At 38.1% G+C, this 27,198-nt stretch overlaps 1 long non-coding RNA gene across 3 annotated transcripts in view; it reads right to left on the bottom strand.

The window, feature by feature from the left end:
- LOC104143106 (uncharacterized) overlaps window positions 1-26,996 on the bottom strand; it is a 66,316-nt gene extending 39,320 nt beyond the window's left edge. For all 3 annotated transcript variants that reach the window (XR_011140725.1, XR_011140726.1, XR_011140727.1), the window contains exons 1-3: window positions 26,846-26,996; window positions 26,546-26,705; window positions 1,366-1,442 (exon numbers count right to left, since the gene is read on the bottom strand). This is a non-coding gene — a long non-coding RNA (uncharacterized lncRNA). The remainder of the gene's footprint in view (window positions 1-1,365; window positions 1,443-26,545; window positions 26,706-26,845) is intronic.
- Between the last annotated feature and the right edge of the window lie 202 nt (window positions 26,997-27,198).

Here is a 27,198-nt window from a genome sequence, read left to right as displayed (position 1 = left end):
TGAAGAGAGTATGCCTCAGGGCAAACCTAGGATGAAATTTCTACTGGATATATTTTGAAAGTTTCAAAACATTGATTTAAAAAATAATAAGATTTCAAATAAGTAGAAGAAAAACTCTTGTACAGCTACAAAACCTCATGGAGCCTCATACCCAGACTATGGGATTGAAAATGTAAAGCCCTCTTCTGCGGTAAAGCTTCTCAGAAAAATTTCTGACATATTCACTAGAGCAACTTTTCAGGAATATTGCTACTAATAAAAAAATAGCCTGTGAAATCAAAGTCATCTTGTTCAGCATTGGCTCATAGCTCCCCAGGATGCTGACCTTGTAATGTTCAGGCAATGATTCTCCAAACCCACTCTAATCACAAAGCAGGCAAGTAAGTAAAGGTATTGGCAGGTGGCAGTAGCTGCTATACAAGCCTGACAAATGTGCCCCTTAAAATTAAGCAGCTTTCCGAACGTCCCACAGAGCTGTCACTTGTAAATATGGATAAGATTTTATGTTTCGTATTCACATTTTCAAAATGAGAGCATGCCAGCTACAGATGAGACAATGCAGAGGACTTCAGATCTCTGCCATTATAAATTGTCTTTTTGGCAGGTCTTTTTACATTACTATAGTTTATGAGAATATATGTGAGAAAACTACATTTTTCATATTAAGGAAGATTCATTCAGTGCTGATCTGAAAGCTAAATATGACCTTTACTGCAACATCAGAGTCTGTTGCAGCTTTACCATTGTCTTATCTGTACCCAGGAGAGAAAAAGAGAAGCTTAAGACAATGTCAGAGGTAAATCCTAAGTGGAAATCATGACCTACATGTTGAAATTTGACTGGCAGAACATAGTTTAAAAAAAAGTGAGAGCAATAACTGATTGAAACACTGAACTTTCAGGTATGCTGGAACACTCTAACATTCGTTATAGCTAAAATTCCAACTCAAAGGACTATCCTTTAATCTGTTTCATATTTTTGCATATGTATGTCATTTTCATGTATCTTGAAGCACCACAAGTTTGACAGCTCCTAAGTAGATTCTTTCTATAATACAGCTTCTTTGTGTTGCCAGATTGGGCTTTCAGCTGCCAGACTTGACTTTTTTTTGGCAAATTGAAATTTTGTGGTGGCATGGAACCACTAGCTCACCTTTGGTACAGCTATGGCCACATAGTGGAAAAGAAAGTATGAACACGCTGTGTTTAAACCCAGGGGACTGCCTGCTTGCCATAATGGGATCTAAGCAGTGGAGGGCAGACTATGCAGTAGAAAGACATGGGACTCATGTCCAGCTTCAGCACTGGTATGCCTGACTATGGAGGATGCTTTGGATAACTGCTCCTTAATTCTCTTTTTACTTACCTCATCTCTTTTCTGAATGCAGCTTGGATGTGGCCCAGGATCTGGACTTCTTATGTTGATATCTGTCATGAAGAAGCCTAGAAGTGCACAATAAAATATAATCTAGAGCTGAAAAACACCCAGATATGTTTTCTGAAATGCACTAAATATGCATAAAGAGTTGCAGGAAGAGACTAGAGAGAATTGACCTTAGGAGAGCTGTTGAATTTACTTTTCAATTTATGAGTTAAATGTTTCACAATGCTCTCCAAAGTGTAATACACTGCATGATTTTTAGTATTCCTATTCTAAATTGAATGTAGGGGTAGACATGAACTTCCATTAGAGTTTAATTCTATGCTTTGCCAGATTGTCTTGTTTTGCTAAATGTTAAGTCTTTGAAATGTCACTACCTTTAAATTGCAAATCATGATGATATTGCAATGCAACTAGTGAGCACACCTCCAGTGATTTCACTAATGGAATGCTATATTTTATACCAGCTCAGATTATGGTTCACTGTATGATAAGAAAAAACTGTAGATGGTTGCCTACAAATATTCTGTTCAAAGAGAAAAGAAAAAATCCTAACATCTGAAAGATGCTTGCTAATATGTGACATTTTCAGGTAACAGGCAAAAAAAATCTCTGGCTGAAAGCTATTCCAATACTTCTTAAGAGAATTTCAAAGGAACCAAATATTTTGTCCTACCTGTAAAAATAAGTCATTGGCTGAAGTTAAAAAATAATAAAATAAAATTCGGTAATCCTGACAAAAACTAACAGGAAAGCAGTAAGCTACATACCATATGGAGGCAGTTTCTAAATATGTGGAAGACAGGCAGGGGTATAACATCTTGATCTTTGTTTTGATCATGTCATATCAGTTCCAAATACTGAAGTGAGTATAATATACCTTAGTGTATACACACAGTGTGGAGAGCAAAACTGAAATCAGTGCCCAGCTTCCAATGACTTTTGGCATCAAGTACTTTCCTTTGTTCAAACTATCTTTTTTCCCCTTTTTTTTTTCATCATTTACAAATAGAACCTCATGAGTTGATTTTTGATCACAGAGTCAGCTGGGCATTTATTTATAAAAATATGAGATTCTTGCTTCTAATTACTGTTCTGTTCTTTGTATTTATGAGAAATTGGTGTACATACAACGTAACAAACACAGGATGGCAAAAAACAAAACAAAACAAAACAGTGCTTCAAACAAACAAAAACCTGCTCTACCAGGGGTTTTTCTCCTCACTGTTAAGCTGTTCCAAGAGTTCTGTGGAGCTACAAGTTAGTTGTTTCATGATTGTACCGCTAGCATAATCTACTGCACTATAATGACTAGGCGTGCAGAATATACTAGTCCCACATTTAATTTAAAAAAAAGAAAGTAACATCTGTTTTTAATAGGATGCAACTCTCTTTTGGTGCCTGTTTTGTTACAGCAGAGTCTGCATGAATACACCTATATCTTCCACAGAAAACTTTTTTATCTTACTGCTAGCAGCAGGTCAAATGACTTTTTTTTCAGAGCAACTTTGAAAGCCTAAGAAATTACGTGGGTATTGTGCTCAGGTTAGCACTCTCTGGGAACCTATAGCAGTATGGAATAGGGTGGCTGTTTCACTGTAAATTATTTTTACCTTACCTTTTTGTAGCTAGTGGGGAACCAGCTAAGGAGCTGGCAACTTGATGGTGGATGTGGTCATGATGGAGCTTTAAGCCACCACCCTGGTTGCCTGCCCAAGAATGGCCCACATGACCAGCACGTCTGAGGTAATGCAGAGGCTTAAACTAACAGAATGACTGACTAGTTTATGCACTGTGTTTCTGGACCTGAACTTCATTTACTTTCAGCCTATCCATGATGTCTTTTACGTATAGGTACTGTGAGAGACTGGTAGCATGAGAGGTGTGGTGGAGATCTAACAGTATGGAAGCTCTCCTGAAGTGCAGCGTTGCAATCCTACTTATTGCCCTGCTCCCTCCTCGTAGGATCCTGAACTCCACCATCTCATGGTCACTGCAGCCAAGGCTGCCCCCAACCTTCACCTCTCCAACTAGACCTTCTTTGTTCGTTAGTACAAGGTCTAGCATTGCACCTCTCTTTGTTGGGGTCTCCACCACCTGAGTCAAGAAATTATCATCAATGCTTTGCAGGAACCTCTTTGACTGTTTGTGCCTAGCTGTGCTGTCTTCCCAACAGATGTCAGGGTGGTTGAAGTCTCCCATGACAACCAGGGCCTATGACCGTGAGGCTACTTCCAGCTGTCGGTAGAAGGCCTCATCGATGACTTCCTCCTGATCAGGTGGCCTGTGGTAAACCCCCACAACAGTGTCACCCATGTTACCCTGCCCTTTAATCCTTACCCATAGGCTCTCAACTTGCTCTTCATCCATCCCTAGGCACAGCTCCATCATTCTAGTTGCTCCCTCACATAAAGGGCAACTCCACCACCTCACCTTCCTGGCCTGTCTTTCCTAAAAAGCACATAGCCATCCATGACAGCATCCCAGTCATGTGAACTATCCCACCATGTCTCTGTCACTGCAATGAGATCATGGCCCTGCAACCGCACACAGATCTCTAATTCTTCCTGTTTATTCCCCATGCTGCGTGCATTGGTATACAGGCATTTCAGAGAGCCAGTCAAGCATGCAAGCTTCCCAGGAGAGGTACAAGAGAAGCCTCCATAGCCATGTTGCATGCTGTCTCCCCCGGCTCGACCTACTTAGGGGAATCTCATGGGGTAGGGCCCTAGAAGGAAGAGGGGTCCAAGAAAGCTGGTTAATATTCAAGCATCACCTCCTCCAGGCTCAAGAGCAGTGCATCCCTCTGAGGAAGAAGTCGAGCAAAGCGGGCAGGAGACCTGCATGGCTGAGCAAGGAACTCCTGGCAAAACTCCAGCAGAAGGAGGAAGTCTACAGAATGTGGAAAAGGGGACAGGCCACTTGGGAGGAATACAGGGATGTTGTCAGAGTGTGCAGGGATGCGACAAGGAAGGCTAAGGCCCAGTTGGAATTAAATCTGGCAAGGGATGTCAAGGACAACAAGAAGGGGTTCTTCAAATACATCAAGAGCAAAAGGAAGACTAGGGAAAACGTGGGCCCGCTGCTGAATGGGGCGGGTGCCCTGGTGACGAAGGATACAGAGAAGGCAGAGGTATTGAATGCTGCCTTTGTTTCAGTCTTCACTGCTAAGGCCAGTCCTGAGGAATTCCAGACCTTGGAGACAAGAGAGGAAGGCTGGAGAAAGGAAGACTCTCCCTTGGTTGAGGAGGATCAGGTTAGAGATCTTTTGTCCAAACTTGACATCCACAAATCCATGGGCCCCGATGGGATGCACCCCCGAGTGCTGAGGGAGCTGGCGGATGTTATCGCTAGGCCACTCTCCATCATCTTGGAAAGGTCCTGGAGATCAGGAGAGGTGCCTGAGGACTGGAAGAAAGCCAATGTCACGCCAGTCTTCAAAAAGGGCAAGAAGGAGGAGCCAGGAAGCTACAGGCCTGTCAGCCTCACCTCCATCCCTGAAAGGTGATGGAACAGCTCCTCCTGGAGGTCATCACTAAGCATGTGGAGGACAAGAAGGTGATCAGGAGTAGTCAGCACGGATTCACCAAAGGGAAATCATGCTTGACCAATCTGATAGCCTTCTATGACGGAATGACTGGCTGGGTAGATGAGGGCAGAGCAGTGGATGTTGTCTACCTGGACTTCAGCAAGGCTTTTGACACTGTCTCCCATCACATCCTCCTAGGTAAGCTCAGGAAGTGTGGGCTAGACGAGTGGACGGTGAGGTGGCTTGAGAACTGGCTGGATGGCCGAGCTCAGAGGGTTGTGGTGAATGGCGCAGAGTCAAGTTGGAGGCCTGTGGCTAGCGGTGTTCCCCAGGGGTCAGTCCTGGGTCCAGTCTTGTTCAATATATTCATCAATGACCTGGAGGAAGGAACAGAGTGCACCCTCAGCAAGTTTGCTGATGATACTAAACTGGGGGGAGAGGCTAACACACCAGAAGACTGTGCTGCCATTCAGAGGGACCTGGACAGGCTGGAGAGGTGGGCGGAGAGGAACCTCCTGAAGTTCAACAAAGGCAAGTGCAAGGTCCTGCACCTAGGCAGGAATAATCCCATGCACCAGTTGACCTGCTGGAAAGTAGCTCTGCCGAGAAGGACCTGGGAGTGCTGGTGGACAACAAATTAACCATGAGCCAGCAGTGTGCCCTTGTGGCCAAGAAGGCCAATGGTCTCCTGGGGTGCATTAGGCACAGTGTTGCCAGCAGGTGGAGGGAGGTGATCCTGCCCCTCTCCTCAGCCCTGCGGAGGCCTCACCTGGAGTACTGTGTCCAGTTCTGGGCTCCCCAGTGCAAGAGAGACATGGCACTCCTGGAGAGAGTCCAGCGGAGGGCTACCAAGATGATTAGAGGGCTGGAGCACCTCTCCTATGAAGAAAGACTGCAAGAGCTGGGCCTGTTCAGCCTGGAGAAGAGAAGATTGAGAGGGGATCTCATCAACGTGTACAAGTATCTGAAGGGGGAGTGTCAAGAGGATGAGGCCAGCCTCTTCTCCGTGGTGCCCAGCAACAGGACAAGAGGCAATGGGCACAAACTGAACCACAGGAAGTTCCATCTGAACCTGAGAAAAAACTTCTTCACTGTGAGGGTGACAGAGCACTGGAACAGGTTGCCCAGAGAGGTGGTGGAGTCTCCTTCGCTGGAGATATTCAAAAGCCGTCTGGATGTGATCCTGGTCAATATGCTCTAGGTGACCCTGCTTGAACAGGGAGGTTGGACTAGATGATCTCCAGAGGTCCCTTCCAACCTAAACCATTCTGTGATTCTGTGATTCTGTGATTCTTTAGAAAATAGGAGCTTATAGTTGCAGTGCAAAAGAAATATTTAATAGTTCTGAACAACACACTGCATAAAGCTTATTGCTGAAGAGTTCTTTGTCTTGGTTGAATGTGTATTTGCTAATAAAAAGCAGAAAAAGAGGATAGTTGTGGCCAATTAAAAGGATGGCATGTAAAATCAGTAAACATTCTTTTTTTAAAAAATAGGATAGTTAGAAAATTATTTTCTTTGCTTTAGGAGTTATTGTAATGATATGGATAATGAACTCAAATCACTGACAGGTAACAAAAAAGGGATTTTAGTCTTGATTTGTGCAAATCTTTTTTTTTTTTTAATTTTTGTGGTCTTATTTTAAGCAATTAGTCTGCTTTCCTTTCTCTAATTTACTGTCTTGTTAATAAGAAGCCCAAACTATTGGAAGCAAATATTGTTATAACGAATACTTGACTTGTAAAGTGCAAAATTATGTAGTAAATTATTCAGATGAAAAATAAACATGGACAGTTTGGTAAGAAACTAACAAAATGAACTACTAGACTGAATAAAGTATTAATGGCAAACCATGCAAATATTTGTAGGTAAATTTAACTGTGAAGATTAAGTGAAAGGTGGAGAGATAATTTTATTTAAAGAAAAAGGCAAATTAAAATAAAGGTGTTTTCTAGTGTCAGCTTCACCAGGAAAAAATAGAGCTATTGTAGCCATGCATGCAGGGGTATTGCTAAGGATTTATTCCATGTTCCTGATGACTCTGTGGTCATTCCATAGGTGGTTCAAATTATACAAGGAAGCCTTTGCTTGAAGGCTATTTTAAATCTAGGTCATCTTGTGAGGTAACTGCACCCTAAGAAAATGCAAACAGGCTGTCACAGAGCAGGAGAATCCCATAGAGTACTTCCTGCAGAGCCAAAAAAGCTCATTGCAGTTAATTTATTACTTTTCTTTTAGGCTACCAAGTACTCTATACAAAATGTGTTTACCAAATTGGCAGTTTTCTTTGCCATATCTATTAGATAAAATCAAATTATTTATAATCCATATATAATTCAGTCATTTAAATAAGTTTACAGATGCACTTAGTGTTTCATTGTGGACTATATTTTTCAGTGAAAAACATATTTAAAGAACTATTCTATTCACTTTTATCTGAACTCAAAGGTGCACAGCAGAGGAATATGTGCAGGAGTTAGCTTTTATTTATTTCATTTGCTTGAGACGGATTCATTGTTTGCTTTTACCAGGCTCCAAACCACCCACTGAACAACATGAATATTCAGAAGTTATCAGCAGCTGCAGTCAGTTTGATTTTTTTTCCAAGAATTCTAACACATACAATGACAATGAATTCATCTTTGTATGCAGGGCTTGTGTATGAGATGTGCCTTGATATTATTATTTTGGAAATTTCTTGGCAAAGACTGAGAAATTATCATATTTAACCTAAATAACTCACCAGCCTAGGAGGAAAAAAATTAAAATCCCAAGCCTAAAGGTCTCTGTTTAGTCATAAATATCTGTTCACTTACAGCCAGATTTAGAAATACACACACTTGAATAACTTTACTGTTACAGGCACAGACTCAGCAGGATACACTTATTAAGTTACTTGACTGTGATTTCAGAAGAGGATTTAAGTCTTATGTGACCAAGTACACGGTTTTGGAGGCGACAGGTTGTGATTATCCAGAGAAAGAGATCATAGCAAGGACCATAATATTCTGAATCAATCTGTGAAACTTTTAATGTTATTTGTGAGTGCTATTTATTCTCTCCTTCAAGGCTCTGGAGAGCTAAAGTAGGTGTATGCATAATGTTCATGCTATAGTCTGGATGACAGTGGTGACTGTAGTGAATAGTGGGATCTATGGGATCTATGCTGACATAAAACTGTAGTAGAGACATGGATGTGGACATATGAGGATGACTTGAGAAAATCTCCACTTAGATCCAGTTTGATAATGGGAAGGTACTGATAGATGTGCTTGAGAATGCTATAATGCCCTGAGATATCCTAGATCTCTGAAGGAAGAGAATAGAACACTATCCAAGAATGATTCAATGATATTCAGACTCCTAAATAATTTATTATTTGCTGTAAAAGTAGCTTGGTTTTTTACAAGAAGTAATCGAAGCATCCCTTTACCAGGCTATTGTTTAATACTTGCATGGATAATGGTCAATGTGAATATTCCCTTGTGTGTTCATGTCTGTTCTTTTGAGCGCATCACTATGCTTTAAATAGATAGCATTAGAATATATTTTGGCTCTTGAAATAAAAAAAAAATAAGTATAATTGAATGTGAAAGGTTTTTATGTGGTTAAGATTGCAGAACACATTCTATTATTTATAATATAACTCTATTTTTGGCTACTTCTAACTTCCTGAAACACAAACTTTGGAGGCCTGAAATTTTCCATGCTTCATATGAGTTTATGTGGAAGTTTGATTCCAATTCAGGTGTTCTTTCAAGGAGTTTGAAATTACACAGTAGTGAATGTCTATTTGTACTGATGCTCTAATAATACCTTCATGTTAAACAGGAATCAATACAAAGCAACGACAACACTAATAACCAGCAAGTCTCTTCAAAAGTCAGAATCCAATGTAATGCCAATTGTAGGGGGCACATTTCTTCTTTGTTATAAACTCGTAATTCCTTTAGACCTCACAGACCCTTAACAGTTGTCTTCATGCTTCCACAGTAAGATCTAGCTCCCCAAACATGTCCAGACAGCATCCCTGTATTTAGTTTGTATTCAGTCAATAATAATAATAGAAAATCACAGCAAGGAAAAAAATACTGAGATACAGACATGGCAGTATATTAGTGACCAGTCAGACTCATGTGAACAAGCAGTCATTAAATTAAAAATATTAACAAGTGCCCTTTTTTCCTGAGGAGTCTTCCCCACAGTCTGCATGACATAGGCATTTCCCAGTGGCAACAAGTTACACAAAACCACCAATAGAATTTTATCAGGACTTCAGTTATTAACAATTCATTGTATATATAGTTATCAGAAAGGAAAGATCATTTGCATCTTTGGCCTCAGATGAATAAATCTGAGAGCTCAAGCCATCAAGAACTAGAAAACTACTACATCTCCAAAAGGATTCATGTCAGAGTGCACTTTTCCAAAGTTGGATTTGTCAGTGTTCTGTACAAATGGTGAGGGGAAAACGGCTTCTATTTACAGCCTAGGCAGAAATGCTGCAACCTTGGTTGAAATATAAGCAAAGCAAGCAAAAATAAATAAAACATGACACTAATATCAAAAGCCTGGCTGCAGCAAAAGGCTCTTTATGGTAATTCTTTTCTATATTGCTGCCCGTTGGAAAGAAAGAACATGATGGTATGGCTTTGCATAGTTTTCCAGAAACAGAGGTAGTAAGTATTTTGGTTGCTTTGTTTGCCTCTCTTATGGATAATCTCTTTTTTGGTAACAAGGAAAAAGAGAATAAAGGAGAAATTCAATTGCATTTACTTGCATGAAGTAAATAGTCCAAGTCACTGGCGTAAATCAAGAGGAGAACTGGAATTTGGTTTCTTATTAATATAACCTCAACCAGACTTTTCTTACTACTCTTTTCTCCCTTTCATAATTCAGTTATTCATTATTAATTACTGATTCTGGTTTGGGCCTCTTACAAACATTTCCACCCATCCTGTGAGCTCTGAAATGTAAGGAGAAAAACCACCTGGAAGTGAAAAACCTCCCATTTTGCTTTTGCAAAATCCTAGAAACACCTCTGCCAGCTGTGCCCCTGTGGACTAATGCAATTTCTTCACTGTTAAGCTTTCACACACTGTCCTCATATTGCAACTCTGAGTGCCTTAATACATTTGTAAGAAGTTTCGTTATAATAAAAATTGGTTCCAAGTTACAGCAAGTTATAAAAGTCTTGGGGGAAAGGGAGGGAAGTAAAGAAAAAGAAATATGGATCTATAAAACTATAAGGTATTTGCAAACAAAGCAAAAAAGGGTTTTAAGCAATGCATGTTACCAATGAAAGTTAATGACCTAGAAATAACTCAATGCAGTTGAAATCTTCCTCCTAAACTTCTTCAGTCTCTGCTCCCTCTTCCTTCATCCAGAAAATTTTCAGGGGGAAAGCTGTGATGCTGTTAGGTTGTTTCCTCTTCCTTCATATCATTCCTATGCTCAATCCTTAGTCAACTGTTTAATTTGATTGGAGAATGGTTCTATTTAATTTTGATTCAAATAAACTTTTTCTTTCGGAGGGTGGACAAAAATTAAATGCTTTCCATTTTCACTCCTAAATTGGAGTTCACTTATTGAAACAAAGTATGCCTTTTTCAAGCAAAAAGCTGAAAGCCTTATTCCAGATCCAGTCTGTTTTCACTGAGTACCTTCAGGAGGCCTCCAGGATTCCTACCTGCCTCCAGCTCTGGTGAGGATTATCCCAAGTCTGTGGCCAGGGTCAAGTCTGTTCCAGTATTTGTGGGTTTAGAGCTGTCTGGCAGGAAATTATAAATTTGGGACCTGATTTGTATTGTTAAAACTGTATGGAACTTCAAGTCGTCTCAGAGATCTTCAGACATGTTTGAATATTTGAATAGTTCAAAGCATCTTTAGTCATACTTGCTTCCCTTGCATACTTCCCCTGCTCAAGGCGTAACTGGAATAAAGGTGATGCTGGGAGGCAGAGAGGCACATGATGATTGCTTTAAAATAAAAGTGGTGATTCCTTACCTCCCAAATTTCTGTTCAATTCTTTACTTGGCCAGTGAGCTTTTTATGCCAAAGATGCTTTCTTTTAGGTGTACAAAGGATATTGTGGATGGTAGCAGAACTCGGGTGATAGTAGCAATCAAATTATATGTATTTAGCACCTTAGCAGAACAGTTTGTAGTTTGACTTTGTAAGTTTTTTTTGGTTTGTTGTTTGTTTTTTGAATACTTACATAAGCATAACTTTCTGGTTAGTTGATACATTCGGTAGAAATTTTTGCTAAATACAGTTATTCTACTACTTTATTTACTTATGCAGATTGCTTTTCATAACAGACATGCCTAATGTTCTTCTGTAATGGTGTGGGAGCACTTCTTGTTGCTTGTTGTTTCAAGCACTTTGTGACTCAGTATCACATAAACCGCACACAGAGCAGTTCTCATCAGAATTTACATCTTAATAATTATATTACCTTCATGAGGAATGAAATAGAAGTCACATAGATGAAAATAAGCATTGTTATTAGATTGGCTATTCATTTATAGATAGAAATGGGCATACTGGCTCCATAGTATATTGACATAAAACTATCATTTCCTATACTGTAATATTCTGTGTATTTTTGCAGGTCTTTGACCATCATACCCTTTTTTAGCATTTTCATTACTCACAGTTACATGCTATTTGGGGGGCACAAAAATAAAAGTTGGTTTTGTAATCATTCAATAAGCTGAATCCAGATCTCTCCTGAACCGCCTGATACTGTTCATGGCTCTTTCTCTTCAATTTCTGTACTGTGTATTTCTGTTGTCATGCTTGGTAAGACTCAAAATTCATCATATAACTTATCCCTATTTATTATACAGCATATCTGACAACTTAAAAATGACATTCATTGTGGTCTTCAAAAGCCACTCAGGAGACTTGTTTACAACCTGCCAGCTACCATTAACTTGATGCTAGGACTTGTGTGATCTTTAATAGTGCCAATATTATATTCTAGTGCTAGTGTGTGTTTTAAATAGCATAATCTGCATGCATTAGCATGAGAGCAGAAGAATCTTGTTTATTAGATATTTAATTTCAAACACTCTCTGCTTCTATTTCCTTATTTTTCCACCTCTTTAAATGCATTTCCTTGTTCTGTCAATAGAGAATTAAGGGGACAATAACTCATCAGCCTCTGTAATTCTTTTTATTGGAAATCGTAAATTCTTTCCTTAGTGGAGAAAGGATTGAAGTTCGCAGTCTTTCTCTTTTAAGAAGACTTAGCATGCTTAGATAAGTTAGATTAATTAGTTTAGTTTTAACTTGTGTGGTTTTCTTTTTTTATTCAAAGGATTCCATTTGAACACATTGTTCAAATAATACATGTGTTCTCTTTGCCCATACCTCTTATGAGGCTGTAATTAAGCAGTCCTCTGGAACTAGTAAGTGGAGATGCTCTTTTTGGAAGAGTTCAATGTTTTTCTCCTTTACAGAACGTAATATTTAGATGCAGAAATAAGTAGCCATTTGCAGAAGAGTTAAAATGAGCTTCTTACACACGTATCAAAAATTATTCAGTAATATCTCTGAAAAATGTCATCCACTGCTTTGAAATATTTCTTAATCCACTCATTCAGAACAGAATGATTCTTCTATTGTCTTTCACTTTACCTGATCTTGTACAGTAAGGTGCCTGCTCAGTTAGGGTCACCTAGAGCAGGTTGCCCAGGACTGTGTCCAGACGGCTTTTGAATATCTCCAAGGATGAAGACTCCACAGCCTCTCTGGGCAACCTGTTCCAGCGCTCAGTCACTCACACAGTAAAAAAGCTTTTTCTTATGTTCACATGGTACTTGTTTTTCAGTCTCTGCCTGTTGCCTCTTGTCCTGTCACTGGGCACCCCTGAAGAGAGTCTGCCCTGTCCCCTTTACACCCTTCCTTCAGATATTTAAGCTCATTGATAAGTGTCCCCCTCAGTCTTCTCTTCTCCAGGCTGAAGAGTTACAGGTTTGTTAGCATCCTCCTAGTCCCTACCAGGCCTTTGATCTTTGTCCCTCCCTTTCAGTTCTTTCTTGGAAAGGCCTGTGTAGGGTCTGGTGTGGTTGGTAACTGGCAGTCAAACTAATTTCAGCAAAGCTTTGGAGATTACAAAACATACAAAACTTCCCACCATGAGAACACATAATCAGTCCTTGGAGAACAAATATATACGGGTAACTATAAATAAATAAATAGCAAAAATAAAAATCAGGAAAATCAAAAAGAAACAGTCTATTCTATATATCTGTTTTGTAAAATTAAAAGTATACTGATATATTTACATGACCTTCATACTATGAAATGCAACTAGTTCTCTCCTCTTGCTTCTCAGTGTGGAACAAAGTAATAAAATATATGTGCAGTCCATAAATTCAAAATATGTGGGTTCTGCGGAGCCCTGTAAACAACTCATACCAAATATTTGTGATGTTCAGAGAGATGCTCTGCAAAGTGAATTTAAAGATGCATTTGGACTTAATAAGCTGTTTTTTATCTGTAGCCATTGCATGCTACTTCTGTAAAAGCTGTAGTAATATGAATGAAGTGGCTAGCAATTAAATACCAGTTTATTTTTTTAAAAGGTAAGCAAAACCAGAAACAAGTAGAAAAATATATGACAGTGCTACTTTCAGATATGTATTGTATTGTTTTCATTCAGGACATAAATAACTCCTTTCAGTTACCAGAAGATCTATAAAATTTTATTATTAACCATTTTTTCATATTTTATAGAATTATAGCATACACTTTGGCAGATACCTGTAGACTCATTTTTACTCAGGAAGGGTATTCTTTAATTCACTTTGTAGAGCTTTTTGCCTGGTTGTCACAAGTTTTTCTGTTTTCATTTGACTGAAGTAATACAGCACAGTAAATAGCTAATTTGCAGACATGCTACCCAATTTTGTTCAAGCATTGAGCAAGAAGACAGGGAAAAGTAGAAAGAATTGGAGGAAGTGGAGGAATTTGGGGGCCAATAATACTTCAGGTCTGATCTAACATAGCAGATTCCTAGGGATGTAGGGATTCCTAGACATTTCCTTCTATTTTGGCCTGTGATAATGATAATCGCCTATAAACGGTCATGGATGTTGTTACTTGCTGTAAAGACTTGATCAAAATCTCCCCATAAAGCTAGAGCTGGAAAATATACTCAAGCTCTTTGATAGGCTTTATATTCCCTAAATTACAGCATTTAAAAGCTTATGATTCTAGTTCAGTTATTATGCTTCTACACTTCAAAAACATATATATTCAAAAACAGTGCAAGCAATTTACTTACCATTATATCATTTTGTCTATCTGAGGTATAAATAGACACTTCTTGCATTCTGTGTTCTAATATGTGTTAAAATGGAATTTGTGGTTCTTTAAATGAAACTGTATCCTTCATAGATTTTTTACCTTTCCTTTTAAGAAAATCTTAGCTTTGAAAATGAGCACTATGCACAGTAATCTGTAAGCTATTGGTAGACAACACATAACAATCGACTTCTTCAACTAGCCCCAGTTAATTGCATAGATCAGAAATGTATCCTCTGGCTGTTTTATACACATTCATTAACAGAGAAAATATGATTCTGAATTGTATTAAGATATGAAATATTACTGAAAAGATTGGATCACAGAGCATGATCACTATAGAGAACCCAAGCTGACAAATAATTTTGCTTCTGTTTAATAAAGGGATAAATCTATTCTCTATTATTTAATTTCCCCTATATAATTCACACTCATTTCAAGAAATTGATTCTGTGGCAATCATTTGTTTTGGTTTTACTAATGTGTATATATGTATTTTGTGGGCAGTTCAAACAAGTCCATTCTATGTTTTAGTTGCTATGTCTTTCAAGTTGTGCCACAATGTCTTTTGTTTTAAATGCAGAAATTAGTAAGCGCTACCCAGTAGGATGTAATATTTTCCCTCCATCTTGTACAGCCAGCTCTTTAGACGAGTAAGAAAAGAAGGGAGAATGTCACCTTTTTCTAGCTTAATCTCTCTCCCTTTTTTGAGAATCCTGGTTTTCCTGGTCATGCCATGATTGTTGTATCTGGCCTCTTCATTAGGGAATGCAAAGGATGAATTTTTACCTCACACTGCACCCCATACAGGAGCAAAATCTATAGACGCTTGCTTCCAGTCCATGTCTATTTTTCTCCTTTTTCTCTCCTTGAAATATAAAATATAACCGGTAACACTTAGTAAACTTTTGCACTAAGCAATTTTGCCTTTTGGGGGATAGAAATTGATTTTCCTTATCTTCACATAGGAGCATTCTGAGTGAACTCCTTTCTCCTCTCCATGGGTGGTGGTCAGTGAAACCAGCAGCACAGGATAAGAAGGTACTGCCTTTAGGGCGCAAGAAGAGATAGATTTCTGTTAAGGCAGAAATTTCCTCTTATTTTGGAAGGAGAGAAGGTGAATCAATCATATAGCATGAAAAACAGGATAAATGGTGTATTATTCACATGAAAAATAATAAACAAATATATCAGCTGAAATTGATAAGCATCACATTGTCTCTATAAATAATAGAGGAAAGCTCAGCTAAAAATGAAGTTTACATATTTTTCTGAGCTGTATTATGGCCATAGTATGCATATTCTTTTCTTGCAAGTGCCCTGAGACTTCCGTCACTTTATGTAAATTTTTTCCTTGCCAACAAAATCTTGATAAAACATATGCAATATTTCCATCTCACCATTTTGAATAGTTAAATGGGATTGCAATGGAACATGGGCTTTCTCTTGACCTTCTTCCCCAGGCTGGCTTTTACTGCATCTGCCAACTCTGCTGTCAAATATAGCACAGCATGATATGAAACTCACAAGTAATAGATATATTCAGGAAGTACAGTTATCCTATGGCTAACTGCAGGTTGACAGATGGAAGGCATCTGGACTTACAGGTGGTATTCCCAGTTAAGTCAATAGCAAAATCCTCCCGGATTAAAAGGAGCAAGGATTTCACTCATTGTTTTGCTATATAATTTATTATATGCAAAAGAGAAAGAGGGTTAATTTAAAGAAACCTCTTCTCTCAGTGACCTTCGTATATGATGCCAGGAGCTTCAAACCAGAAAAGTCCAAAGTTTCTGCCAGACTGTGGTGGCAGAGTAGCTCAGTAAAGGGTGTAGATCAAAGCTACACAAAACAAAACTTCAGATAAGACTCATGATCTACAGGTGATGCTTGCAGTGCTCAATTTATAGTAAATAGTGCAGTTAAATGCTGAAGACAGAAATAAATCACATTCAGTGGATATGAAATATGATCATCACCAGTGCAGAAGGGACTCAAGCAGATGTTAAGAGAAGTGAGAATAATACTTTGTTACAAATAGCTGCAGAGAACATGACTCATGTACAAGATAATGGAAATAACAGTTACAGTTTATAGTATACAACAATATGGGAGTGAGTCATAAAAACCACTTGAACCAGGGTAAAGAAGCATAACTGACAGTTTTGTGGTGAGGAGAAAGGCGATGACTGAGACATCTGAAAAATGAAAAATCTGAATTGTGAATAACAACTCTTACGGAACAGGCAAAAAAATCTGGAATTTATTTTACAACTCCAAGTGCTGTCTTTGTCCATCTGAGGTAACGGTCACACTGTGAGCAACTTCTCTGCATTTGCATTTTTTCTCACTAAGCACAAAGGATAGGTGATTCTTCATTCACTCTGTGCAAGTCATGAGCAAGAGCACTTGAAGTGCCGTTACAATGGCTAAGCCAGTATTTCAAAGATGCATCTGATCAAATTTCACTCAGCCAAGTGGAGCTAAGAAAATTGAATTTCTACATGAGCCCCAAATCCTCTCCAGCGCTTACTAGTTCCTTTACTCAAAGCCCAGTGAGCATGTACTGAGTGGCTCTGGGCAGAAGGAAAGCACAAATCCTGTGACTTGTCTACCTGGTGCAAACTGGCATGCAGACCCTTCATACATGGTACACTTAAACTTTTAGCTTGGCTCCCAGGCTTCTTTGTGTCAAAGCAAACACAAAATGAAGCTCATTGGGAATACCCTTTTCACTATGTTAGACTTGTGGAAATCTACTAGAATTGCCAGAGCAAAAGAGGTTTTGATGGCAAACTTTCCTCAGCTTCCCTCATACCTCTGAGCATACAGCATTTGAAATTTATAGTGCTTAAGTTTAGATTTAAAATTTAAGAATTTAAGATATTTAAAGAATTCACAGTGATTTCTTAAAGTGAGTTTGCACTCTCCTCATGCATTCAGATACTGATGTGCCTAAAGTCAGTTTACAGAGGTAGCTTGGCTAGACTTAAGACTGTCTTTAAAACTCCACCTGCTGCCATATCCCTGAAAAATACCAGTCTAACTGCCAGCTCAGCCTGTTTCTGAAAGCTCTGCTGCCATATAAGAGACCAAGACATCCCCATTCACTTCCAGCTCTTCCACTTTAGAGAGCACTTGACATCCAGTCCTTTTGCACTCAAGTTCCCGTCTGTGTTGCTCGCAAGCAGAGTGTGCCACGAAGACAGTTAGGTAGACTAATTTCTGAAAATGGCCCCACATTGTTTAAAACAAAGTAACTTGGAATACTCCATACTTCCAGAAATAAAAAGCAGAACGTAGTAAGACTGCAAATGTGCAAATGAGGAGACAGTAACATCTATGGTTGTGGTTGGCTGAGGTGAGCTTTAACATTAAATGCCTAAAATCTAAATTAAATGCCTCAAAAATGTTTTACCTGAAGTTCAGAAATTTTTTTTAATAATTGTTTTAAAGATTCATTTAATAGATCACAGATACATTTAATTTACAGACAATTCTGAAGCTTTTTTATTTACATGTCACTTACATGTCATACCAGACTTATGTGTTAGATCCTCTCGTAACACAATGTTTGCAACATGGCCAAATCTTAATCCCAGACAAGACTAACCATTTTATCCACTGATCTTAAAATAAAAAGTGTGAAATGAAGCACTGACATTCTTTCAGCCAGTGACTAGAACTGAAATAAATTTATTCAGAACTCTTCCTTCCTCTGAAAGAAAGAATCTATTATCTGATATTCCATTAAAGTCATAAGAATAATTTTTGTGAAAATGAAAGTAATGCAAGTTTTATTTGTATTACATGAAGCATAAGAAGTTGGATTAATTTCTAACAGGCTGTACAATTATTCTGGAACTTCTTTATTCCTTTTGGTAGCAATTTCCTTTGCGTAAAAAGTCCATGGCATGTGAAAATTATTGCACTACTTTTCCTCTGTTTCTTTTTTATAAAATATTATCATCGCCCCAAAGACTATCAGCGCAATATATATACAAAAGAAATGTATTGGATTGAAACCTCAAGAAATCCTCGATAGCAAACTTTGTTCATTTTATTCAGGTTCAAATATCAAAAGATTGAAGTATTAGCTAAAAAAAATTATAAAGCTAATGAACTTGAGTGTTTCAGGGGACAGAGAAAGATATGGAAAAATCTTATTGCAGACGCAGGCTTAGAGGTTCAGACACTCTTGCTACATGAAGCACAAATAAACACTCTTAAGTTCTCAGCTTTTGCAGTACTTTTCCACAAGAATTTTAGTAAGGAAAATCTAATTCTAAACTGTTCTTAGTTGGTCATATGGAACAATCTAAGATCCCAGCAACATACCTCATGAGGAAAGCCGGGATTGCGAATCTATTAACTTTGTCCCATGTAAACTTCCTCCATATCATGCATACACCAGCAAGGCTGATTGAGAACATGAGGTTATGTTGTCAGTACTGTAGAGCTTTTTTCTTATCACCCTTCAAACATAAAAAGGAAGCCCAAGAAGAAAAGCAATCTGAAGAACTGACTATAGTGCATACATCTGAAAATGCAATAAGGAACTTAAAGACTTAGGCCCCTCTGGACTTGGCTAACTAGGAACTACTGCACCACTCCTTCACATTTGATTTTGCAGTTCTTTATAATGTAACAATTCTGAATGGAAAACAGATTTTCCATACCTATCATTTTGTCGTTTTAAAATGACACCAAATTACATGGAACTGGAAAGAAGACAGAGTTAATGGAGGAAGTACAGCAGAATTAATAAAGAATGAAAGTATGAGCAGGAGGTAGTTTCTAGGCACAGTAGGAAATCTAAAACACATCTTGTTTTTCCTAATTGGATGAAAAATAGATCACTCGTGCATGCCCCATACTGGTTTTCAAAACACTTGTACTGAAGCCCAATTTACATTTATGGACTAATCAGGAGAAAAGTATTTATAGAAAATACCCTACAAAATACAACTCTAAGAGTATGTTTAACAGTTTAAAAAGTATGACATATAAAGGACCAGATCCACAATCTCTGTAAACAGCAAGATAAGTACTGCACTCAGTGGAAATCTGACAGGGAATCTGGACCATAATATTAACTCTCATTTCTGGCTAACCTGTTTACCAGCTTTTCACTGTAAGATTAGGTCACTTTTCTAAAAGAACTGAGGGTGCTCTCAATTGGCTGAGTGTTGTTGGTTGTAGCATTTAGGTTGCGATCAATGAGGGGTTGTGCAAGGGGTTTGAGTATCTCTGAAAATTTTTTAGGGTTTATCTCTATAGGGACTTTAGAAAAGTTGAGATGAACTACCTGTGAGGTTTATTTGGAATCGCTCACAGATGTGTTAAGGCCACATTCACAAAGAAGGAAGAAAAGTAATTCATTAAGACTTTTCATTATGACCATAACTGCTCCAAAGTGAGAGCCTCGTCCTGGGCTGCCAGACTGGTTATCTCTGTTGAGCTCTTGATTCCAAAATGTGGTGTCAATGGCTGTGTTACCTCAGGGCAAGCTATACTGCTCAGGTGACACATCTGTTTCAAAAGAGTGCCATCCAGGCTTTCTGGAGGAAACAGGAGAGAAAGGCTGTGTCTTAGGACAAGTAGCATGGGAAAAGTGGCGGCATTTCTGAAGCTAATTTTTGCTGAGGAGAGTCAGGCCTTGCTCTACAAAGAGAGACTTCTGAGCATGTGGAGGGGACAAAGAATCCTTAATAACTTTTCTAAGATACTCCATCTCCTTACTCTTGAGACTTCTCTCCAGCGAGCCCCTGATGACAGACAGCCATGTAGGCTCTGGCCATTTCTATTCTGGCCCTCATGTGCTAAAGAAATGCCCCAGAGGGTCAGTTCCTGTGTCTGGCCTTGAGCAAAAGCCTGAGTTACCAGGAAAGGGTCTACCATCCTCCTGCTCTCTGCTACCCTTATGTCTTGGCATTGCCTTCCAGGTTCCCATTCAACTTCCTCTAACACTTCCCCCATTCAACACTTTCTTCTACCTGTGTGTTTTAAAAGTTGAATTTGAATATCTAAGCCATTTGAATGGTTTGACAGAAGACAGGGGTAGTGCATTGATTTGTTTGTGAGCTTAGCTTCTGGGAGAGAACTCAAGCTCTTCTTTTCCTTTCCTCCATTAGTCCAAAGGATACCACTCTGGCTATGGTATGATTCAATATGCCCAGCGATCCGGACCAAAGTTATAAGCCAATTACAGATCATTACTTGCAGATGCAAACACTTTAATACACTCCTCAGACTGTACAGTTGATTTAGCTGTCCGTGTAAACATAGCCCATTTTTTCTGAACTTTCCTGGATTTGCTTGGACCCCTTTACATTCCCACCTTAATTTGAAAAATTATAGATTTTATTATATAGAACATTAAAAATCAGTTACTATTTGAGGGAGTAAGGTTGTAATACAAGTAAAAGAATTAGAATGTTAAAGGAGATGGGCAAATTTCGCAAATTTAATTTCATTTAAAAAGTGAAAATTTCCTGCTGTTGAAAAAATCTTGAAAATGGAAGACCCCAACTCTGAAAGAGCAAATAAAAGTAACACAAACTTTTTATATAAAAGAGAATAAAATGATTGTTCTAAGTATCATGAAGTGTTTGAAGCTTCATTGCCAAGTATTTTTAAAGGGAGCTGTAAATTGCCCTGCTGAGTCAGAAGTTTATCAGATTGGACAACTGTTATGATTTTCCATCTGCTTTTTCTCTTTCAGACTGTGGTAGAGTTAAAGTGCAAGGTTTACTGCCGTAAATCCTGCCTACATGTAGATTAGCGTAAGTGCATTTAGCGTCCCCTGACTGAGAGTTCTTTAGTTCTCTCTGCTCAGGTTCATTCCATTGCTTGACAATCATTGATATTATTGCCCATATGGAGAGAAAAAGAGGGTGTGGATACATCTGTTTCATATTCATAAATATTCAATATCATGGCAGCAGTAAATGAGGGTGAAGTGCCTCAAAATGCTTCTTCACTTTTACAAGAAAGATTAAAACTGAAATGCGGGAATTGATGACCTAGAATTAGTGCAGAAGGGAGAAACCAGGCAAACTGAAAGTGGTTGGGTTAGGTTTTTTTTCATTTTATAATGGTAGACATCAGTGATTGCTATGGGGAACCTAAATATGTCCCTAGACAGAGCCGAGAATAATTCAGAAAGGTGTTGAGAGCATTCCCTAATGCCTTCCCTAATCTATTCCCTAACAGATTCACCTAGCTGCTGAATCTGATCTGTACCACCATCCTTATTCCTGTGCTGTGTCTTCTCCAGAGCACAGAATACCAGGTGGAAATCAATGTGTGGTGGACTGGTGGCAAGCGCTCACTAGGGATTAGGCTGAGATTTGTGACATTTCACTCGTGTGATTAGAATGAGTAATCATGAATACCTCCGTAAGCTGTTCCCTTGCTATTGCCATTGGGGAATTCTGAATGAAACTCATGGTTCACAAAAAATGGAGTATTGATATTCTTGATTTCATTTTAAATCATGAAAGTTTTCTACATTGATACTAATGTCAGAAACATTAGACTAAGAATAGACTATACGTCCTCACAATGAAGGATAAGTCACTGAAAAGTTCTTCCCAGGATAGCCAAGACTATGAGCCATGGCTATGTTGTGAAAAGCACTTTGCTTGCAAACTGACTTGATTAATGTCCATCTTCAAGTCTATCTAAAGTATGGAGAGAAAATGTTCAAAAAGTACTTTAGATTCTGGCTCATGGTAAATAGCAGAATTTGAGCAGGAATCTTCTATCTAAATTATTTCTCAATAGAAAATGATATCTCTGTAAAACTGGCAATATTTTGATTTTATTGCCATACTCTTTTTTCTTCCTTTTTCATCCAAACCTGATCCTCATGCAGAAAAGATTGAAAACTGCTAATAAAGGTCCATGCAGAGACAGGAGAATGATTTATTTTTAATTAATTTTGTAGAAACATATAACTGATGTGATTGAAAAATGCAACATGGATTCAACCCTGCTTAAAGTCTTATCTAAAACCATATCTAAAATGAAATACTTTTCATTACTCTATTAGCTAGCTATATAATAATTTAAAAATGCATTTTAAGATGACCAAGTGAATTTTTTTGTTTATTTAGGAAATGTCAAAAAAAATTTTCAAAATTTATTTCAAAAAGAAATTGTACAGAAAAATTGCCTTCTCCTCCAACCTGAATTTCAATAAATAACGCTCTGTGATGAACCAAAAATGTTTGTGGGCATAATACTGACTAGCTCTAAAGAATGCTGCTGCTACTACTAGGAATATATATGTGTATGAGAGTGGGTATGTGAGGTGTGCCTGCATGCATCAAGCAATAGACACACTTCTGAAATCAATACAAACCATTATATTCAGTATGGATGGACCACCAAATAACAGCCTATATTCAAGATTGTTTTCAAAGTGAATTAACATTTCCCTGAAGCATGCAATAATATTTGTTTGACTCTGGATAGTATATTAAACAGAAATTAGCACAGTTTGCTGCCATCAGAATTGTGTTACACAATTCAATGTTCCTTCATCACTATATTGTTTTCCCCACTTGAATTTACCACTTATCCAGAAGAAGTTACAGCCTTTATCATGAACAATTAGCAAGGCCAGGTGTTGTGAATGTAAACCTGCTGGTGAAAGCTGAATTGTCTGCGAAATAAACCCGTTCTTTTGACTCAGTGATATTCTTATGATTAACTTTCAGTGACAGTCTCTACAGCGAGCAACTGATGTGCCCAGTGGTCCTGGTTATTGAATACGTATGTCAGTCACCTTGGCACTCCGTACTGGGATGGAGGTGCGATGCACACCCTGCAGGGAGGGGAGTGTGTTCTAATGTGTTTTCTGGCTTGGGACTACCAAGAGATCATACTGCTTTTTGTGAGATATACTGCAGAGAGAATCTGCCAGTAAGGCAGCAACAGCCAACTGCACGTTGATTTCATTCATTATCCTGAAGATTTCTGTAGATAGGACCTTTACAAAGAATGTATGGTGACCTAAAGTCTTCACTTCACATAATTCTGCCCTTTAAAAAAGGATCTCTGAGGAACTGTGCAGCCAGTCTTTTACCCTGATGTTGCGTCACCTCCTACATTACAGAAAAATAAGCACCATTATATAAGGGTCAGGGAATTCCACAAATTCCTTATCTCAACACTATCTTTTCTGGTCATACCCCTCTGCCAGCAACATGACTGCTTTCACACAGAAAATACAATTCTTCAGACTCTGAATTCAAAAACTTGTTTCTTTCATAGAGCAAACAAAAGATACGAATACACTGCGAAACTATTTTTCATGCCTTTTTACATTCCCTGGCCAGATTCCCCACTGAATTCTGCTTTCCTTTCTGCTAATTTTAGTGGAGGAAATAACATGAGATGTAATTAAGGAACACCTTTCAATAGAAAGCATATTTAGTTAATGAACAGATTCGTCCATGACGTAAGAGCATTTTACTTTTGCAGATATTTCTTTTCAAACAATTGCAACTGTATGCTCCAAAAGCATATTATGCCTTTCTTCCACCTTTACATATCAGATTGGGCAACTGCTTTGGCATCTAGTCTATTTCCTTTGTTGCTTTATGTTTAGATTGCCAGAAAGTTATATTATAATTCACTGATCCTTCTTTGAGGATATTTAGAACATCATTATTTATTAAAAAAGGTAAAACCATCCAAATCTGTTTATTTTTTATAGAGATGTCATTTTTGTCAAGTTCCTACTCCCACTGAAATAACAGACTCAGTGTTGCCAAGTTTCTTGGCAACGTGAATTGAAGTCATCAAAGCCCATACTAAGTCTTTTAATTGCAGGACCCCTGTTCTCCTATGTAGACAAGTAACAGTTTAGAAATACTTTCATCTTTTGCAGTAAGATGTTTTCAAACAGGAACAGCATGGCTATTTCTTCTGGCAGGGGATCAACAAACTTCTTCAAAGGCATCAAATCAAAACACTCCTTTGAATTTCTGTTCTGGCACAGTTCAGGCAAATATGAACATTCAACATTTGAAACCATTTTAGAATTCAATATGCCACTTGCTGCCCATGTCTTCAACATTTCTATAATAGATATGCACTCAAATACAAGCTCTTTGAAGGTTTTCTGACTTGTTTGATTTCAGAGAAGTCTTAATAATTCATTGTGGGGAATTTCTTCCACGTAGCTGCATTTCTCTTTTCTCTCCTGTACAAAATGTTGGAAAGTAAGACATACCAGATAGTATTGCAAAAGAAAGATTTCTTTGTATTCAAATATTGTTATATATATAAAGGTGCTGGCCTTTTACCAAATAAACCAGACACCAGTTACAAATATTACACTAATGTCTCTTTCCCCGGTGTATAGGATTAGAAAGCAGGCCTTGCTTTTCAGGGCAGAATAGACCAGGTGAAGACAGACTCCCTGCAAAATCAAGCATAGCCTTCCGAACAGACATTTCTCTTGATGTTCACTTCATAAAATGAGGTTGTAGGTGCTCAGAAATGCTGAGGGGTACATTCCTGCCTAGATAAATTGGGATTCACTTGTCTAATAGTTCTTCTAAATCCTAGATAGTGGCTCAGTCCTTTCACCTCTCAGTGCTAGCTGTTCTTACCACTGCCTAAACTTGCATAATACATTTTGCACTTGATATTTCCCATTACTTTGAACTTTTAGGGAGAGGGCCTCTGCCTTTCTTTTCAGATCCCTGTTGAAGTCCAAGTTTCCCCCCTCCCTTTTCCCTTTTTTTTTTTTTTTGAGAGCTTTTTTTTTGAGTATCTAGTGAGATGTCATCCTCACAAGATGGCTTGGAGCATTGGCTTTCCTATGACTGCAGTGTTTAGAATTCCTTATTAGTCCCAATGTAGCCAAAGGTGAGAAGAATCCTCTAGCTAGTCTGAATCTCCCCTGAGAAGCCCTCATCTTTTCTCTTGTCTTTACAAGAAGTTTAGGTTCTTACTTTGCAAAAGATATTTTTCTCCTCCCACAAGGATAGAATCTTAAACACAGGTGAATCAATAGCAAAAATTTTGGTGTCGATGTCAGGCACAACTCAAAGTGTGTAATTTCTAGCTGAACTTAGCCAGATGTGTGTTCGTCAATGTTCTGTGCATAATTTAAAACCTGAAAAGCCTGAAAGAAGCTTTTAAAGCCTTATTTTCCAGAGTAGCGATGAGTCATAGTAGTGAGACTTGATATAACAGTGAAACCTTTTTAACAAATGAATTCTCTTAACATTACTGGACATTTGAAACCCACAGCTTATATTTTCCCTGGATCTCCATACTCCATTGATGCACTAGAAATAATTATCTACGAGATGTTCTGGTTTAGCCACTACTGTTAGGTGTTTTGAACAGCTGTCTGAGGAACTGTTCCTATCTAGTGCAGTGGAAACACTGACTAGTATGAAATTTTCTTCTCATTACAGTCAGGAATTAATCTCTTTGACTCCTCTTTTCCGATGTTATGAAATCTGATTCCTGTATAGTTTTTGGAGCGATGGTGATGGGATCAGGTTGAGATAAGGAATGGGAAATGAAAGAGGCTGGGACAATGGGCAGAAATAGACCGGATCTCTATTTTGCTGGAAAGGTTAGTGAGAGATATGGGCTGAACCACTAGGCCTTTTCCTGAGTGGTACATAGCAACTGTCAGTAGCAGCCTTCCTTCTGGATCCCTCAGCCTTCCTCCTTTCTCCTCATCACCTTGGCGCTTCCTTCTTTAACCCTGCTATATCCAAATATCTGCCATCTTCACAAAAATAGTCCAGGTTCCTTTTTTGAAAGAAATATTTTTGTTACTTTAAAGCGATGATGGGAAAAAAATATTAATTGAGATCTGTGAGGCTATTAGATGACATGACAATTAACACAATAAAGTGTATTATATTTAAAAATGTACACACATAACTCATTCAAAATAAGTGTCAGGGAAAAACATGTTTCTATGCATACAGAAAATGGTAAATATTCATGTTTGTCCTGGAAACTACTTTTAGAAATTATTCATTCCTCTTGTAATAGGGTGAAGTTTTTTTATTGTTTAATAACAGAGTAACACTGTGCTCTGCCATGATGAGAATAAGAAAAACTTATAGTCCAAAAAGATTATTTCAGTGTTGAAATCTTTATTCATTAAGTGTTTGAACACAAATCTTTTTTGTTTTACAATCACATACTTCAGTGACGGTTTCTAGGATTATTTTTCTTTTTATACTGTTTTTAAGGATCTATATAGAGAGCTAAAAAATGGCATGTTATTTAAATGACAGAGTTTCAAGCCTTATCGTCTGAAACAGCTCTTACCTTGAAAAGCTTGTAATCCATATAGCTCCTCCACAGCAGGCTAGCATTTTTCTTGCAAGTTTTGTCTTTTATAAGCACCTGAAAGAGCAGCTTCCCCTGCTTGGGTAGCCACAGGGTTACAGAGACCTTCCTGATTTAGCTAAATATATGCACAAGGTTTCTAGAAACAAACAAGAAAAAAAAGTGAAATAATTGTTAACATTGAAGGGTTGTGAATGTCTTTTGCCAAAAAATTAAAAAAATGTTCTCTTTCATGATCACGTTTCTCTATGAAAATTTGAAAAATACACATTTCCTTACTTGGGAAGGAAAGATTAATTATCTTGTGCTCCAATACTGCCTCAGGTTCCATAGCCATCTTGTGTCCTCCTGCATCATGACTCAGTCCCCATGTTCTTTTTTTCTGAAATCTCTTCCCTCTTCCAGTTCGAATAAATGACGAGTCAGCTGATCTGAGCACTGACTTTCAGGATACTAAATAGAGAATACATATTTATAGGCACTGTGTAGGATTTCTGGCCAGATTCAGAAATAGCTTAAGTTACGAAAGCTATGTCTATTTTGTGAGAGTTGGGAGTATTTCCCAGCTGCTGAATGTGGATACGAACCCTATTGGGCTGTATCCTAATTCTGTATCAGGATGAGATCTACAC

Source organism: Struthio camelus, chromosome 4 (genome assembly GCF_040807025.1).
Source record: "Struthio camelus isolate bStrCam1 chromosome 4, bStrCam1.hap1, whole genome shotgun sequence".
Classification (NCBI taxonomy): domain Eukaryota; kingdom Metazoa; phylum Chordata; class Aves; order Struthioniformes; family Struthionidae; genus Struthio; species Struthio camelus.
The sequence above is the reverse complement of the archived record's forward strand: the minus strand, read 5'-3'. Positions and strand labels throughout refer to the sequence as shown.